General features: G+C 34.8%; 1 long non-coding RNA gene across 1 annotated transcript; it reads right to left on the bottom strand.

Annotated features, from left to right (window-relative positions):
• Window positions 1-17122: 17122 nt before the first annotated feature.
• Window positions 17123-20120, bottom strand: LOC102630919 (uncharacterized). The gene is made up of 2 exons (XR_372139.3): window positions 19679-20120; window positions 17123-18114 (listed from the first exon to the last, which is right to left on the bottom strand). It is a non-coding gene; the product is annotated as an uncharacterized LOC102630919 (long non-coding RNA).
• Window positions 20121-20284: the final 164 nt, after the last annotated feature.

The following is a 20284-nucleotide window of genomic DNA, read 5'->3' as shown; positions in this document are numbered from 1 at the left end:
TCTGCACGCGGCTCCCCCGGGCACCGCGAGGCTTCCCGCAAAGCTTTGGCCCATTTTGAGTCCCGTGGAGGCCACATCCCCCACCCACCACCAAAGTTATGGCACACCCGTCTCGGTGCTCTTGGGGCCTTTAGTTCCTTGACCTGCGGGCACTATTTTAGGACGGGATAAACAGATCTAAGAAAGAACATGTTAGAAGCCCAATGACAGAAACTAGCATCCCAAGCCCGTTTGTTTGTGTCATTTTTGAAACTTTGACTTTGATTTTTTAAGTTTCGACTTTTGACTTGCAACTTTTGAAATTAATTCTTGATGCTAATTCGAAGAGAATAAGGAGTACTTAGACGAATCCTGGATTGATTTGCACAGAATTAGGAGGAAATCATCAAGTAGTTTTAGAATTGACCACAAACACAAGTTAAATTTTTTTATTATTTTGATTCAGTTAATCTTTAATCGCTGAATTTTAATTTTAAATTTTATTCTTTTTGAAATTCAATTTTTTATTGTAAAATTAGTTGTTCTTACGTATATAATACATGCATCTTTGTTGTTATAATCACTTATAATTAGAATTTTGTTTACATTTTTTATTTTTTCACTTTAATTTTTTAAGGTTACTGTCAAGAGAACTCATTTGTTAATTATAAATTTTACATGAATATATAAAAGTTATAAATATCTTAAGCTATGAAATAATTTTAAAATATAATAGATTTTGTTGGTTTTATTTGATTTGTTGTTTCAGAATTACTATTAGTTATTAATGTAATCAGCTCTTCTCTTTTGATATCCACTATTTATTGTATTTTTTGAATTGAAATAATTTAATTATATTAGTTTCTATTCAATTTGACATTGCTTTATTTGTAAATTAAACTTTTTAATGCAGCCATTACACTAGAACTAATGTTTTGTAAGAATTGTGTTTGGGTATAAATTAGCTATTAGTCATTTGTGTATTGTCATTTAATAACATTAGGTACAAACAATTTATTCTATGATTCAACAAATAAATAGTTGGGCCGTACTAAAAATTTAGGCCGAAAAGTCTCATTACAATTAAAATTCTTTGTTAAGTGATAATGTACTTATTTTATTTTATTTTGTTAATAAGTGAGGGGCTCTACAAAGAGCTAAGGCAAAACATATCTGGAGTAAACAATCCCATTCAAATCATTTGCAATACGATTAACAACCCTTGGAGGGGGATTAGAAACAAGATGCAAACCCAAGGGCAACTCCAAGGCATAATTTGCTAGGATGTCCACTGCACAATTAGCCTCACAATATACTTGGTTGATGGTTATAACCCAATTTCGCTTGATGAGATTTCAAATGGAATAGATTAGGTGGGTATACTCATTGATGCAATCTGTCTGGCTGTTTACCATCTGAACAACACAGTGGCTATCCACTTTCATGTGCAAATACCGAACAACATGTTGCCATGCTAAAACTAACCCTTGGTAAAGGCCCCAAAGTTATGCTACAATAACTGAACATAAACCTATGTTGAAGTCAAAACCAGTGAGCCACATGCCATGGTGGTTGCGAATAAGGACTTTAGCACTTGATGCACCCATTTCCTTTCTTGCTTCATCTGTGTTCAGCTTACACCAGGGCCAGATAGGTAACTTCCAGGTGATCCATCTCTCAATTTTCTTGGTCTCTACAACCAAAGACGAGCTATTAAGGTTCTGAATTTCCTCAGCTCTGACTTTTATATCCTGAAATATGCTAACAATGTCCATAGACCGTTGATGGAATAGAAATTGATTCCTCCAGAACCATAGATGCCAAATAGCAACTCTAAAGAAAATATTCCAGCCAATAACCGAGTCCATCCACCATTTTCTTAGTAATTTTTGACATATCCAGTCCTTCAGATCAAGCTTGTAAAACCAGGGACAAAAACTCGTAAGAATTATGCTATTCCAGACCTTTTTCGCGACAACACAATCTTGAAGCACATGTACTTATTTTCTTTTAAGATATCATCAATTACAATAATTAACAATTTAGTTGTGTGTACTTAACTTCTACCTTTAAAAAACCCCCTAAAGACCTACCTTAGTGGTTTTAAAGTAATTTCATTCGACTGACCACCTGAGTTTGAATCCTGAAAAAGGGTAATGGGGTAAAAAATTGATTTGGGCTTTGCACACTCTCACTATCTTTAAAGAAAAAAAATTAAAAAAAATATTCTTATTGTAAAAATATTTATCAAATAGTTCCATAAATATGTTTTGCAACCTAAAAATCATCAATTGGCCCAAAGGTTTTGTCTAATCTATAGGGAAAATTTCTCATGGTAGACCCAACTCATTATATTGAAAAGGTCATTGTCAATTATGGTTTGAAAGGCACATATATGCTTAACTAATATCCAATTCACTCAAATATACAAGAGCAGTTGGATTCACAGGCATGAAACTTTTAAGATAATATCCACACCAACATTGCCAGTTGATTCTATAGTGTCTTCTTTGATTGAAAAGGACAACAGATGGAAAGATGAGAAGATAAGGCAGCATTTCAGGCTAGAAGATCCAAAGATGATCCTAAAAGTTCCACTTCCAAGAACCCCACGAGTTGATCAGATTATATGGCACTATGATAAATTGGAAAACTACTTAGTAAAAAGTGGTTCCCAAAAATTATGAAATGTGATATGAAAGCTTGACTTACCAAAAACATTGAAGTTCTTCATGTGGAGAGCATCAAAAAATTTCCTGCTTACAGTTGTAAAGTTATGAAAGAAAAAAAAAATCTCCCAGATTCGTAGTGTCAGAGATGTAGAAGACAAGAAGAATCAGTTAATCATGCACTTTTTAGTTGTAAGAAATCAAACAAGATATGGAGGCGTACACCATTCGGCAAGGATGCCTATACCCTAGCCTCACAGGATTTGCTAAGTGGATTATAATAGTTAGCAAAGAAAGGAAGCAAGGCTTAAATGGAATTGGTAGTTGCATTATGTTGGACAACTTGGTATGCAAGGGAATCTTCAGTTTTTTAAAAATAAGAGTGAAAATTCCCAACTGTCAGTCGCTACACCAGAGCCATTGTGGAGTCATATAGAGGAACTAAAATGTTTCCTTTGTAGCAAAGACCAAGATATAAAGCAACAAATCTAGTGAAATGGAGCCCCTGAAGAAGGATGGATAAAAATCAATATAGATGTAATAGTGAGAGTAGAACAACAGATCGTTGGACTAGGAATTGTGAATTTTTTTTTTTTTTTTTTTTTTGTAGAGGCTGAAACAGCCCTTTGGGGAATAGAAGTTGCAGAGTCCATTGGGCGAAATTCAACGATAATGGAAACCGATTCACAAAAGGTGGCTAATTTATGACTTAAGAAAAAAGGCATAAAAAAAGATTTTTTTTGGATGATTTTTTAGATTCAACAGGTTAGGAATAGATTAGCAAATGTTAAGATTTAGCATACAAATAGACCTGGTAATTCTTCAATTCATTCGATAGCTAATTTAGCTCTAGACAAATTAGAGCCTGATGAATAGCTGGGCCAGTATCCAACTTAACTTATGTTTTTATTTTATGATTTAAATGAATGAAAGGTACACTTTCTGTTGAGAAATGAACCACAAATCTGGGTTTGTAGCCATGTACGATGTGTCAGTTTTTCAATCCAGAAATAGATGACATGTTAGTTGTCTCAAGTTAGGGAGCTAATGACAAGTCTGCTTAGTCAGTTGGTTGAATAAGTTGGGCACGTGATGAAACACATGCTTAACTCAAAATTGCAGATGAAAGCAGCGTTTTTGACGAGATTGTAACAAGTGTCTAGTGGCTATTTTAAACGGCTGGTGAAACTATTAAAAAGAGCGGAAAATTCTATGTTTGTTTCTAACAAACCCAGTATCATTGTGCTGGCCTCTAGCTGTTGTTTCAAGAGCAATCTTTTGTTGTATAAAAGGTCTTGTGGTCTGTTACATGGCTAGACTAAGAATGTGATAGTTTCTCTATAACACTTGTATCTTGAAAAGCAAAATTAGTGAAATCTTGTTCTCCTTTTCATAGTGGATGTAGGCCATATTGTAGCTGAACCACTATAATCCTTTTGTGTTTGTGTGTGATTGATTCAGTTCGTTGACTTGGTTTCTATTGTTTCTTGATTATCATATCAGTATCAACATCAAGCTCGAGTTGGTTATTAGCCATTCTTAGATTAAAGATCAATTGAGTGGATCTTGGGGGATCATAATCGGTTTCTTGGTGGTATTGGTCCAACACTTTCCATTAAAAAAAATTAACTCAAAATCCTTAGTTAAGCTGAATTGAGCAACTTTGGCCCATAAAAAAAATGCTTTGTGAATAGATCAGTAGAAACACCGTAAAAACATATGCAATACCTAAGCCCCATGTATCATATTTGCCATAGTATTGCCTAATACCGCAACAATCATTTGCTAGGAAAGGAAACCTTATAGAAAGATTCCCATGCAAACCTTAATTTCGTCCTAGCACTCAACCTACACCTATAAATTGATGTATATGACTTGACGAATAAAAAAGATAATTCAACCTTTACAAGGACATAAATCTTACCTATGAAGGAATGTGATGTTCTTATACATTATAGAGAAGCATCACAATTGTAGGTCATATCCTTACCTTATAGCACTAGAGAATTCTGGCAATCTTATTCTTATAGATAGGGATCCAAGTCAGCAATTCGTTAGCCTGGAGGGCTTACTAAAAAACTGTATAAAAAGAGAAAGGGCGATGCCATAATAAGAAATTTGTATATGGAGGGCAATATTAAATTTCCTTTCAAATATAGAACTTATCTCAAAGACAATTATTTTTAACAAATTATAAAGAAAGTTTCATAATACATAAGAAAATGGATAATTCAAAGAAGTAATTTAAATACCATTAAATATAATTGGTGTTGTGCCTCAAGGTGCTTTCAAGGGTAGACCTATTATTAGTGGACTATGTTGGGCTATAGTTTGATATACATCAGAAAAAAAAAATATTAACACTTTTATTGAAATTTACAAAACCACCACAACACATATATTATAAAACTACCACTCAATATAAAAAAATTTATTGTTTATTTTTACTTTCCCTTTTCTTCTTCATGACGTCTGTGGACTAAAATGATGAATCCAAAACATGGGTTTATTAAACGACAGCGTCTGAAGTATGTTTAATTAGCTCAGGGTATCACGGTTTAACATGTGGCTAACTAAAGATCAAAACGGCAAGAGATGGTGACGTTTTGGTTGTGGTTTAAGTGAAGCATGTGAGCGAGCACGTGAGGATGGAATCAAGTTAGCTAAAGAAGCTGTTATCCAGATGGCAAAAATCTATGCATTATGGGTTTCATATCAGCTTGTATATAAGTTTATCAGAAGAGCAGTTTCTGATCGAATCGTGGAGCATTCTAGAGAGAGTTATAAGAGAGAGAAAGAGTCATCTTGTTGTTAGTAATCAACTCGTGTTTTGCTCTGTAACATTCACAAGAATCATCAATAAAACTCATTCTGGTAGCTTCTCCCGTGGATGTAGATTGTGCACACTTGTACAATCGAACCACGTAAATCTTTCTCTGTTTTGTGCTTGATTGGTTCTTTCTTTTCATTTTGTTTGTGTTTTGTTCATAACCATTTTCAATTCAAAGCATTCTTAACGCTAAAGGTTGTTCGTTGGGTTTAGAGCATCTTGTACTGATCTTGATTGTGATATTGGGCAATGATTGAGTTGCTAAGCATTCTTAAAGCACTCTAATCACTACACTTGGTATTAGAACAAGGTTAACAAATCAAGATCCAAGTATTGCTACATCAAAGATCGACCTAGAGAAGTTTAACGGAAAAAATGACTTTAATATGTGGAAAGTGAAAATAGAGGCTTTGCTGGTTACACAAGGCCTCGGTAATGCAATTCAACCAGTGACCAAGAAGGAGGGTAAATAGGTCTCTTCATCAAAAGACTCCTGAACATGTTGCTGAGATTGATAGAAAGGCCAGAGGAACTATAATCTTGAGTTTTGTAGATTCTGTTATACGGGAAGTGTCAAAAGAACCAACTATTGCTAATTTATGGGCCAAATTAAAGAGTATCTACATGAAAAAAAATCCCTTACAAATAGGTTGTATATAAAGAAGAAGATGTTTACGTTAAAAATGGTGGAGGGCTCATCTCTTCATGACCATCTTGATGAGTACAACAAAGTGCATGGCACTTTGGAAACCATTGATGCAGCTCTTTATGATGAGGATAAAGCTCTTCTGTTATTAAGGTCTCTATCAAAATCCTATGAGCATTTTGTTGATACCTCGATGTATGGAAGGCAGATACAGTCTCTGGATGAAGTTAAATCAGCTCTCAATACAAAAGAATTGCAGGTTAAATAAGATTATCTGGGAAATGGATCAAGCGAAGGATTAACATCAAAAGCAAGACTAGAGGGGAAGAAAAAGAAGCAATGGAAGAACAAAGAAAAGTCTAAGAATCTGAAGTATTTTCTGTGTCACAAGGAATGACACTTTAAGAAAAATTGTCCAGAAAAGAAGCTCGAAAAGAAAGTGTTGGACCTTTAGATCAACCTTGCAACCCTACTAATTCAATAACTAAATACAACCAAAGCAAGAAACCAGGAGAACCAGAGACCACCACTAAACATTACAGAGCAAGATAAAGAACCTTAAAGACTTAAGACAAAGGTAACGTGGTTCGGTACCAAGGTACCTACATCCACTATCAGGAACAGCATAGCTAGAGCTTTTATTAGAAGATGAACAAAGAAGGTTACAATGGAGTCTCACAGAGAGCAAGAACTTGATTACACTCACACACAGAGAGCTTCTTCTCTCACAATAAACTCACATTAATAATCTCGTTAACCTTTCTATATATAGCTATCAGTTAGTACAGCTGGTTATAACAACTAATTAAACCACCTGGGGACCCATCCTTGCTGACTCAGCTTTCCACCTCAGCTTGTATAACCGAATATAACTAATTTGATTCCACAAATCTCCACCTTAGTTTACTCGGTTATAGCTCTACTCATCACTGCTCCAGATTATCAGTTAACTTGACTTACAAGTTAATAACTCCAATCAAGTCCAAGGAGTTCCTGAACTTAACTGTTGGTAAAGGCTTTGTTAACATGTCTGTTGGATTTACTTCAGTAGAAATTTAATGACATTAATCACACCACTTCAAATTTTATCCCTAATAAAGTGCATCCTCACATCCACATGCTTAGTTCTTTCATGATATTTAGGGTTTTTGCTCAACTGTATAGCACTTGAGCTATCACAATTGACAGTGACTGATTCTTGTTCCAAACCCAGTTCTGTAACTAACCCCTTTAACCATAATGCTTCTTTCACAACCTCTGTTAAAGCAATATACTCTGCCTTTGTTGTTGAAAGGGCAACTACTGATTGTAGTGTTGACTTCCAGCTCACAACTCCACCACAGAGGGTAAATACAAGACCAGTGACTGATCTTCTCTTGTCTAAGTCTCCTGCAAAGTTAGAATCAACATACCCCAAAACCTTACTTGAGGCATTGTTGACCTGTCCAAACATCACTCCATGTCCTTTTGTACCTCTAAGATACCTTAGTAGCCACTTAACAGCCTCCCAATGCTCTTTGCCTGGATTCCCCATGAACATGCTAACAAGGCCAATCCCATATGCAACATCTGGTCTAGTGCAGACCATAGCATACATAATGCTACCAACTGCACTAGAGTATGGAATTTTCCTCATATGATCAATGTCTGCTTCTTCTTGTGGAGCATGTTGCTTAGAGAGTTTGAAGTGTGCTGCTACTGGAATAGTGACAGGTTTTGAGTTCACCATCCCAAATCTATTGACAACCATTTTCAGATATCCTGTTTGAGTGAGAAATAAAGTCTTGGCATGTCTGTCCCTCTTTATCTTAGCAGCATGACCTAAATCTTTCATTTCGAACACTGCCATTAACTCAACCTTGAGCTTCTTAATTTCTTCTTTATGTTTACATGCTATGAGCATGTCATCAACATAGAGAAGTAGACTGATTTGATCTCCTAAGTTCAGTTTTCTAAAGTACACACAGTTGTCATATTCACTTCTGTTGAAGTCATGGCTTAACATAAACTCATCAAATCTCAAGTACCATTGCCGAGGAGATTACTTCAACCCATACAAGCTTTTCTTAAGTAAGCAAACCATGTCTTCAATTTCTTCTTCAATAAAACCCTCTGGTTGTGCCATTAGAATTTCTTCTTCTAAGTTTCCATGTAAGAAGGCAGTCTTCACATCCATCTGGTCTAGTTCTAAATCAAAGAAAGTTGTGACGGCTAATAGGATCCTTATAGAGGAGTGTTTAACTACAGGTGAGAAGACTTCATTAAAGTCTATCTCTTCCTTTTGTTTGAAGCCCTTTGCCACAAGTCTAGCCTTGTACCTTACTGATTCATCTCTAGAAACTCCATCCTTGAGCTTGAAGATCCATTTGCATCCCACTAACCTTTTTCCAGCAGGTCTCTGAACCAGAACCCAAGTATTGTTTTTCTTGAGTGATGTCATTTCATCTTCCATAGCACTCAACCATTTCCACTTGTCTTTGCTATCCATAGCCTGTTTGAAATTTTCAGGTTCTTCTCCAATCATCTCATCAGCAACCATCAGTGCATAAGATATCAGGTCAGCTATCCAATATCTTTTTGGCATTTTAACTACCTTTCTTTCTCTATCTCTTGCAAGCTGGTAGTTATCAAGTTCTAAAGCTTTGTTAACTCCATGATGAGACTCTGTAATCTTTTCACTTTCTTTCAAAATGTCTTTGGACTCCACCTTCAACTTAAATTTATTTAAAGGTTCAGAAAATTTAATTTCTGTTCCAACCTTTTTACTGCAATATAGCCTCTTCATCAAACACTACATCTCTGCTGATCAGAGTTCTTGAGGGATTGCCATTCAAGCACCAAATCTTGTATCCCTTTATGCCTTTTGGATACCTTATGAAGTATCCTTTCACAGCCCTTAGTTCTAGCTTGCCCTGACTTATATGTGCATAAGCTGGGCAGCCAAATACCCTAAGATTACAAGGTTTTGTGGCTTCCCTGACCATACTTCTTAAGGTATTTTAAAGTCCAAGGCTGATGATGGGCTCTTGTTTATCAGATATGCAGCTGTATTTACAGCCTCAGCCCAGAAGTGTTTAGACAGATTTGCATTTAACATCATGCATCTGACCTTTTCAATTAAGGTCCTATTTATTCTTTCAGCCAACCCATTTTGCTAGGGAGTGTTTCTAACTGTCCTGTGTCTAACAATGCCCTTTGACTTACAGAAATTTTCAAAGTCCTTGTTACAGTATTCTAAACCATTGTCTGTTCTTAATCTCTTAAGCCTTTTTTCTGTTTGATTTTCCATGAGTGCAGTCCACTCTTTAAATCTTTCAAAGGCTTCATTCTTATGTTTCAGCACATAGACCCACACTCTTCTGGAGTAGTCATCTATGAAGGTTATGAAGTATCTGGCTCCACCATGAGAAGGGACTTGTGATGGACCCCAAAGGTCTGAATGAACATAGTCTAAGGTATGTTCAGTTTCCTTTTTTTTTAGGGTTAAACCTATGCCTTGTTGCTTTACCAAACACACATTTTTCACAAAACTGTAAAGAGGTGATCTGATCATTTCCCAGCAGCCCTTGCTTGCTCAGTTCTTTCAGTCCCTTCTCACTCATGTGTGCTAACCTCATGTGCCATAGTTTGGTTATATCACTGCTTACACTAGCTGTGATTATTGGTTTAGCTATTGAGCCAGTAAGTACATACAAACCATTTCTCCTTATGCCCTTAATTATGACCAGACCATTTTCTTTAATCTGAAGGTTACCATTTGCTGCTTTTATACTACAGCCTGCCTGATCCATTACTCCTAAGGATATTAGATTCCTTTTTAATTCTGGGACATATTTGACCTGTTTTAGATCTCTTTCAATCCCATTAAACATCCTAATGTTAATGGTTCCAATACCAGCTACTTTACATGCAAGATTATTACCAAGCAAGACCTTCCTACCATCAACTTGTTCAAAGGTCTTAAAGAAATATATATTTGGACACATATGGAAAGAGCAGCCTGAGTCGAGTATCCACTCACCTGAAGGTTGCTTTTCAGTAGCAATGAGGACATCTGCATCATATGATATTCTTTCATCTTCTGATGCTACAGCAGCCTCTTCTTCTCAAAACAGTCTTTGATGTAATGTCCTTCTTTGTGGTAAAAATAACACTTTCTTTTCTTTTTCTTCTTGTCTCCTTAGTCTTTCTGGTTGTTGTTCTTCTTATCTTTGTTGAATTTCTTATCAGGTTTAGCTCTGGCAATTAAGCTTTCAGTAAGGTTTAGATCATTTCCATTTGTTCTTCTCTTTAAGTCTTTCGATTCCAGGGCATTCTTTACATCCTTTAATGTGAGTGTCTGTCTCCCATAAAGTAATGTATTAACAAAATGCTCATAGGAATCTGGAAGTGAGCTTAATAGGATTAAGGCTCTGTCTTCATCCTCAAGATCTATATTTACATTTTCAAGATCCAGAATCAATTTGTTGAACTCATCCAAATGGTCCTTCAAAGTTGTTCCATCCTTCATTGAAAACGTGTACAACTTTCTTTTCATGTACAGTCTCTTGGCTAGTGACTTCTTCAAGAATAATTCTTCCAGCTTAGCCTACAAACTAGAAGTAATCTTTTCTTTAGCCACCTCTCTCAGCACTTCATCTGATAGGTGTAAGATGATAGTGTTGTGAGCTTTGTTATTTATTACTCTTTTATCTGCACCAGAACTAGACGATCCTTCTTCCTTCCCTTTCTGGGCTTTTGAATATTCATCTTCTTCGAGTGCAGTATCCAGCCCTTGTTGAATGAGGATTGCCCTCATTTTAAGACTCCACAAATAGAAGTCATTTTCTCCATTAAACTTTTCAAGATCGAATCTTGTAGATCCTATTTTTGAGAATTTCTCAGAGCAAGATAGATGGACCGAGCTCTGATACCAGTTTGTTGGACCTTCAGATCAACCTTGCAACCCTACTGATTCAATAACTAAATACAACCAAAGCAAGAAACCAGGAGAACCAGAGACCACCACCAAACATTACAGAACAAGATAAAGAACCTTAAAGACTCAAGACAAAAGTAACGTGGTTCGGTACCAAGGTACCTACATCCACGATCAGGAACAACAGAGCTAGAGCTTTTCTTAAAAGATGAACAAAGAAGGTTACAATGGAATCTCACAAAGAGCAAGAACTTGATTACACTCACACACAGAGAGCTTCTTCTCTCACAACAAACTCACACTAATGATCTCGTTAACCTCACGCTGACTAGCTCTCTTTCTGAGGCTTCTATATATAGTTATCAGTTAGTACAGCTAGTTATAACAACTAATTAAACCACATGGGGACTCACCCTTGCTGACTCAGCTTTTTACCTCAGCTTGTATAACTGAATATAACTAATTTGATTCCACAGAAAGGTCAGAATGAAAGTGCAACTATTACTGAAGATGAAGACTATGAGTCTGCTGGAGTATGCATTGCAACAACCAATAAAGTCAAAAGTAAATGGGTTCTTGACTCAAAATGTACCTTTCACATGAGCCCATATAAGGTTACTTTACTGAATATCATGATTATAATGGTGATAGAGTGATGATGGGATATAATGTTGTATGTAAAATCATGGGAATTGGCAATGTTAATCTTAAGCTACACGATGGAACATTAGAGAGCTGAAACAAGTCCGGTATGTGCTTGAGTTGAAAAGAAATTTGATTTCTTTAGGAATGCTTGATCGAATGAGGTGTAGTGTTAAGATTGAATTAAGAGAATTGAAAATTGTCAAGGACTCACAGGTTGTTAAGAAAGGTAGCAGAAAAAATGAGGTGTTCATCTTAGATAAGGATGTAGTTAATGGTGAAGCTGAAGTGTCATCTATTAATGGCATTGAGAAAACCAAACTATGGTATCTAAGGTTATGACTTAAAACATTGGCTTATCCTTAAGTTTCCTAATTATCTTTGAACACAAGCATTTTTCTATTTTCTTCTTTTTTTCGAGTAATGTTGTCTCCAAGATCCATAACTAGAAAGGAGGATAAAGAAAAGAAAAGAAAAATGTTTCGACCTTTCTGTAGCATAAAAATCATTATTCTTAAGCAGAAGGTCATTGGTGGTGGAATATTGGTAGAGGCAGAAAGGATCAAGCCAAAAGCAGTTAGAGAGCCTGTTTGAGAAAGGTACTTCTAGGACTACAAGTTTCTATGATCTTTAAAAACTTCGTCGATTTGATCTTTCTTAGCAAAATCAATGGGGGTGCAGCTCCATGTCACTGTTTAAAAAAAAGGAATAAGCACATTAATAAAGAAAAACACTTTCTTTAGAGATTTCCTATAAAGCTACTTGGAGTAGAAAAGTGAGTTTGAACTCCATACCCAGGGTACACGTTAAAAGAATACCCTAGCTCCTAATCCCCAGGGCAAAAAGTCAAGAATTTTTCCAAGGACCATAATGTGATTTACCTTGGACAATTAGAGGAGGAGACTTAGCCCAAGTACGGACATAATACTAACCTTTGAGAGAGGAGTCTTTATCATATGAAAGGCTCATTAATTGGTAAACTCACTGAAATTAGTTAAATGTGGATCAAGAAAGCCCGTCAATTTTCATAAGACATACATACCAATCATAATACACAAAACATTGGGGCAAAGTTGTGCCGGGGCACAATTAAGGTAGATTAGCATATACCTCAAGAAGGGGTGTGATGGTAACCTAACGTCATATAAAAAAAATCATGGTAAAAAACGACGGCCCTAGAAGGAGGCTGACTGGAGAGCTCACCAGTTTAAGCTTTTCTTAGTTCAACTGAATTTGGGATCTCATATTTGAGTGTAAGAGATGAGATAGATTTTTCAGATATCTTATTCCCTACCTCATCGGTGGACCAACCAATGCTGGATTGGAAGTTGGTTTGGTTATTAGGGTTAAATAATGCGGGAGTAAAATTTATAAAGGGTAGTTGGTAAATTTGCAATAGAGGGTAGTTGGTTGGTTGATATAGGATAATAATCATCATCATCTTCAAAGTAGTCGTGGTAATAGAAGTTATAACTATTCTCAAAATTTGAAGACATTGAAATTTCAAAAAAAAAAAAAGCACTCACCAAAGAAAGTGAATGCCAAAAAGATGGATGCTCCACGACATCGAAGAATGGTGTAAAGGGTGGTTTATATAGAGTGAATGAAGAGTTAAGAGTTGGGAAGCAGTTGTTGTAGAAAATTAAAAAAACAAATTAACAAAGGCATGTAGAGAAGTTGAAAAATCATGCTCCCTAGGGAGCAGAAACCATGCTCCCCAAGAGTGGGGAGCAGTAGCCATGCTCCCAAGAATGAGAGCAAGAGCCATGCCCCCTAGGGAGTAGGAACCATGCTCCCTAGAAGTGGCGAGCAAGAGCCAAGCTCCTTAAGGAGCAGAAAACATGCTCCCCAAGAGTAGGGAGCAGCAACCACACTCCTGAGAATGGGAGCAGTAGTCATGCTCCCCAAGTGTGGAGAGCAGGGGCTATGCTCCCAAGGAGCAAGAACCATGCTTCCTAGAGAGCAGGAACCATACTCTTGGGATAGCAAAATGAGTTATGAATCATAAGCCCATGGGGACCACTGACCTAATTTTAGATCAGGGATCACATAGAAAGGCCGAGTCTAAATAAAAGGGCTATTGTTGAATCAAACCCAACTAAATAAAAGTCTACAATGGAAGAAAATTGCTTGGTCCAGAAGTAAATTAGATAAAATTTGACTCAGATAAGACCAATAGAAGATAAAGAATATTTTATAATTTAAATCCTAAAGGATAGAGAAGAACTAGGATGAATTTAAGTGAGAAAATGATTTTATCTTGAGAAGGCTATAAAAGCAAAGGTCTCTCTTAGTATAGGGACATGCACTGAAAAAGTAGCGAAGAGAGGGATAGCTAAATTGTATTGACGATCTTATAAAAGATTTATTTTCTCTGCTCGTGGACATAGGCCGAAGGCCAAACTACGTTAGTTCTTTGTGTTTTTTTATTATATTGCCCCCACCTAAATTAATTTTCTGGTTGACCGGAAATCTACGTCAACACCTTGGTTTTTTGTAAGTATGCTAATTTAAGTTCTCTCAAGCCCCCTTTAGTTTTAGCAATATAACTTTCTTAAACTTTTATGGCCTTTTCAATTTTATAGCATCAATTGTACGAAGGAAGAGTTTGAGAGGTAAGTGGTCCTCTGCTAGTCCATCTGGTTTACCAAAAACAACCTTTATCACTATAGATCCCCTTTTAGTCCTCAAGAAATGGTAATAAAGCAGATGTTTTTTTATCTCATTCAGAGCACTTACCGTTCAGTAAAAGCAAGATCATCTTTTAAGGAATCAAGCATGTATCAAATGGAAACTCCATCTCAATTTGTGTACAAAATGAATGTTGATGTTGCCACTAGTTTCAAGGATTTGTTGGAGTTTGAGTGCTGGTCAGGACTGCCAGAGGTGAAGTAAGGGCAGAATATGCTCATAGAATCAAGTTTCCTAATGATGTTAAATTTTTGGAAGCAAGAAGAGAATTGAACTTACCATTGACACATTGTTAGTGTTAATAGTTCTTAAATTAGATGCTCTGAATGTTATGAAGCTTACTAATAGAAATATAACTAGCAGATGTAAGATAGAGTGGGTTATCAATGAAATTATTGTGTTACTGGATGGCATTGTTCTCCAGTTGAGTATGCTCCCCATGAGTGCAACAAGGCGGTCTCATCTTTTGGCAAAATTTGCCATTAAGGTCCAAATAAGTAAGTTTGGATGGAAGATACTCCTGACAAAATTTGTAATATTATTATGCAAGAATCCAAACAGTGTATGTAGATTTTTCTTTTTAATGTATGAATGTTTATTTTAAAAAAAAGTTCTAAAGCTTTCTAGAAGCTATCAAATTAATAATTTCAGCCTTTGAAATAAATTTAAAATCTGAATCACGATTGGGAGAGGAATAAAAAATTATTGGCAACATAAGATACTTTAACTAATGTAAGATGTAATTTATAAGCAAAATAGTGAACATAATATGCGTATTGACAATTTGCATGAAATAATAGTTATCGTGTGTTTACTTCCTAAATTGGGGAATTGGAATTCAGAATTGAAATCATTAACAATATTTACTTTACAAAATAAGAGCGGTAATTAGAATCAGAATAATGGGGCCCACTCCAATTTGGGAATGGGAAATGAGAGATTGATACCCAAGGGGGTTGGAAATTAGTTTCTCGTTTCCATGAATGATGGTTTTGCCCCCATAAAATTTATGATATTCTGAAAATGTCCTCATATAAATTAAAAAATTATAAATAGAAAAAAATTAAAACTCATCATTGCCAACAGCTCCCTCGTCGTCGCTAGTCTTTGCCTAAGGAGTAGCAGGTAGTCGACAATCGTCGAGTCGTGGGCAACAGTAGTCACAGGCAATAGTCGTCGCGTCGTAGAAGTTGAACCACCACAGCAGTAGTTATCACGTTCTGATCTGATGATGATGATGTTGCAATGATCATGACTCTGCAACGATGATGATGATGCCAATGATGATATTGTTTATGATGATTATGTTCATTTTGATGATGATGATGATGATTATTATTATTATTATTATTATTATTATTATTATTATTATTATTATTATTAGTGATAATTAATTAATTCATTTTAATGTTAATAATAATTATTAGGACAGTAGTTAATTAAGGACCTTTTAGCAATCTATATCAATCTAACTCATTATTATTCCAATTCCAAGACAAATTAAACACATCAATGACAATACAACTCATTTCGATTCTGATTCCTACAGTTAAAATAAACAATTTATTCTGATTCTCATTCCTCATTTTGATTCCTACCCATTTCAATTTCGTTTAGTAAATGCACCATTAAAATCAACTCCATGCTACTTGCATATTATTAGCACCATCATATCCTTAGCCTCACAAATCTTCATCCAAAAAGTTACACTATTAGAAAAATTGCTTTTTGCTACTATTGGGATCCTCTAATGGCCATTCTCCAATCTCATGCATAAATTTTATGTATTTAGAGTGAGTTTGACACATCATTACTCAGCATTGGGACCCTACATTGAGGCTAAGGAAAACTAAAGCAGAACTGAAAAAAATCATTGGTCAGCTTAGTTTTCTTGGTTCTAATTTAGTACTTTTTCTTACTATTAAAAAAAAATTGGAAGGTTCAATTCAAATTATAACTGAATGTTTTGGTTTCATTTTTTGTTCTAAATTTTAAATCCTAAAACTAAACTGAAAATCCGGATAAATCAACTTTTTTTAGAAATGTCATATGACATTTTTTAACATGTGACAACATGTTACTACCATAAACATGCACACACCATAACAATAATGAAAACTTTTCATTTTTCATTTTCTCTACACACAAATTGTAGCCCCAAGTCAAATCCTTTACACCCTTACAAATGAAATCACCAACCATAGCCCCCAAAATCAAAATCCTCACAAATCACTTCTCTTATATAAACCCCTAGTTCCCAAAATCAAATCCTCATATTCACTTTTCTATTACAAACTCTAAAGCCTAACAAATCTCAATCTCAAAAGTTTAACCCACTAACTATAATATATCATCAGCGAACACCACACCAGCCCCTGCCTCTGCCATCATGTTTGCAATTGTGCTCTTCGTTCATTGTTGCTTCATGATTTCCTCGTCCACCTTTCTTTGCGTTTCCTTTTTGGTTTATATTGACTTGCTGTTAAGCTTTGGTGTTGTAAAAATTTGCTTTGATATTTGATTTTTATTGTTCCTGACTTGCTATAGCAAAATTATGAAAAGCATAATGAAATCTGAAAGGGATAAGGTTCAGAATTGAAAACTGAATCGATAAATTAAATACATTGACTTCGATTCAGTACTTTTTTTTTAGTTCTTTAACAATGGACACTGAACTGAAATTTTTCCAAAAATGACCCAATGTCCACTTTTACACTGTATAGCATTGGACTAATACGATAATATGGTTGGTGAAAAAATGAAACTATAATATTACGGTTGTAATGCTACAAATCACACATTAACAAACTTGTGAGGGGCTCGAGTTTACGCATGATCAAAATATAAAAGTTAAAATTAAATTAAATCTTTTATTTCTTTTCATCAAATGCAAGATCCAACCACCAAAAAAAATACTTAATCTTCCCTTCCTCCATCACGACGCCATTACCTAGCTTATCATAATTGCTCAAAACCACACCAAGTCCATCATTGTTACGCCTTAACATTGTTGTGCAACACCACAATCCATAGCCACTGATCCCCCTTGTCTGCATCATGCGACACCACAAGCACAACTTCACCACAACTGTGCTGCCTTCATCGCCTCATCATCAAGCAACAGGTTAGTGTTAGGTTTTAATTATTAAATCTTAAATTAATTGGAGGTTCATTTGAATGGTTGATTATTCTATTAATTTGAAATTGATTTATAAATCTTAAGGCTTAAATCTCAAGATTGAACTAATATAAGGAATTAATTTGAATTGTTAATTACATTTATAGTTAGACTAAAGCAAAGAGATCTTATTGGCAAGGTGTTGAGTGCTGCATATTTGTAAAGGATAAAATTGTTATTTTGCGCTCCAAGTCTCACTAACATTTCTATTTTTATGTATTTAAGCCTTTTAAACTTTGATTTTGTGTGTTTGTTATAATCTGAGTATTTTATGTATTTCAAGAGTATTTTGGCCATTTTACGATTAATAAGAAATCATGTAGCAAAACAGATTGCATTTTTTAGCTTAATCCAAGCATGAGTTAAATTTCCCTATTAAGGAAAAATTTAACCCATGTTTCTCGATCCTCATCACAAAGACTATAGAAAACATTAAGCGCTACACTATCACAAGCAATTTGGGTGGTGGCTTTAAGTTGTTCTACCGTTGTAAGACCACTAATCTTCTTCAACTCTTCACTCAATTAAGCAAGCTTAATTGCATTCAATTAAGTACAACAGCTGTAAAAAAGCAAGAACAACGAGTAAAATAGTAAAAACAATAGTAACCAGCAAGAAAAATAGCAAGCATAACAGCAGCAAACAGTAAAAACAGCAAATGACAAGTGAAACGATGGCTGAAATACCAAAAATAGCAAGTAAAACAGCAGCTAAAACAGTAAAAAAATAGAAAAAAAAGTTATAACTGGCAAGTATAATGGTAAAGACAGCAAGTAAAACAATAACAAAAGTAGTAACCAACAAGTTTAACGGTAAAAATAGCAAGTAAAACACCAAAACAATAAGCAAGTATAACAGTAAAAATAGCAAGTAAAATAGTAAAAAGAATAAAAAAAGTAGTAATAAGCAAGTATAACGATAAAAAACAACAAGTAGAATAGCAAAAACAGCAAAGAAGAGTAGTAATCAACAGGTATAATAATAAAAACAACAAGTAAAACAATGAAAACAACAAAAAAGTAGTAACCAACAGGTATAACAGTAAAAACAGCAAAAAAAGTAAAAACTAGCAAGAATAATAGCAAAAACAGCAGTAACCAGCAAGTATAACAACATCAAACAGTAAAACCAAACAACAGCAGATAGATTAGAAAAACACATTAATAATAAGTATTGTGGAGAAGATAATTTATCAGAACATTAAATTCATGTTATTTTGAAACTTCAAACAATTTACTGAACCTTCTTCATTAACTTCAGCATATACAAAATAAAAACATCTCACAAAATGTTTCTTGTAGCAATTAATTAATTAAATAACAACAACAGCAAAGTAACAGGTTACAAAGCAGCAAACTATCTAATGAAAATTGAAATTAACTTGGAAAGCTCTATATAAAATTTTTTGAACACAAACAAAGGAATAATTGCAATTTCTCAACCATTACATGATGTTTATTTCTATTAATTTGCAGCAAGTCCAAAATCGAAAGGACTAGCTCCTAAGAATAATTGTAAATTTTACTAGCCATCCATTTCCTTCAAAAAATCACTAGTCACACTTCATCTTGTGCCTTGTTATCGCATTAATAAAGTACAATCCAATAAGATATATATTTTTTTTTTTGTGGTTTACACATGAAGGTGGAAGCTATATTTGCTAAAAATCCACCCACAAAAATACCTTAGCCGAATAATTAGGATAATTTTTTCTTAATGTAAAGTCAACTACGGATTGGAAATATGCTTCTAGATGCAATCATAATTTCTGGGGCAAAATTAACATTTTTTTTCTTAGACAGTTCATCAAACACTTGGTAGGCATATATCTATAAATTCATCCATTCACAATATAAAGTAACAAAATCTTAATCAAAGCCTCATAATAACTTAATCAAACAAAATGCAACATCTGAAATTTCAAAATTTGTTCAAATTAAAGCAACAAAATCTAAAATAGCCCTCTTCAAACTCATTCTCCATCATCTCATGAGCTAAACTCATTAAATAACCACAATAGCCACACAAGAATAATTACAACAACTAACAATAACAAATTAACAATACCATCAAAACGATAAAAGTGACAACACTAAAACATATGAAAAGAGATGAAAAATCGTACCTAGGGTGAGAAACCATGAAGCTAAAGCGTTGATACTTGCTAAGATAGCTCTGGCAAACAGACCCGCTGTCATAGCTCACCGGCTAACAGATGAGGCTCACTATCGGAAGTTCAAAGAGATTTTAATTTTTGTTTCTGAGATGATTTGATTTGATTTTGAGTTATGAGAGTTGTGAAATCATAGAATAATTTGCAAATTAGGGTTATTTGTGAAAGAGTAGAATTGGGAATAAAAAAATATAATCAAGGGTAAAATTGAGAATTTAAGTCTTTTGGTTGTGTGGAATTTAGATTTCCTCACTCTTGCGAGAGAAGACCGAATTCCTCTAGCTTACAGAAACTGGATTTCCATCAGAATTTGACTTCCCATCCAATGTTGCCAACCAAATAGTGGAAATCATAGAAGGAATCCAAATGCTCTCCTCTCCCGTGTGGTTTGCTGTCAACCGAACACGGCCTTAATCTATTTAAGGGTAAAATAATTATTTTTTAGGGTTATTTTCAGGGACCTCCCTGAGGTTTAGTGTATTTACAGTTGGATAGAAAATATGCATGTAATTACAGGGACCTCCCCTGACGTTAATACAAAAATACGTATAACGTTAT

Source organism: Citrus sinensis, chromosome 4 (genome assembly GCF_022201045.2).
Source record: "Citrus sinensis cultivar Valencia sweet orange chromosome 4, DVS_A1.0, whole genome shotgun sequence".
NCBI classification, from domain to species: Eukaryota; Viridiplantae; Streptophyta; class Magnoliopsida; order Sapindales; family Rutaceae; genus Citrus; species Citrus sinensis.
Note: the sequence above shows the minus strand (reverse complement) of the source record. Positions and strands in the feature narration are given on the sequence as shown.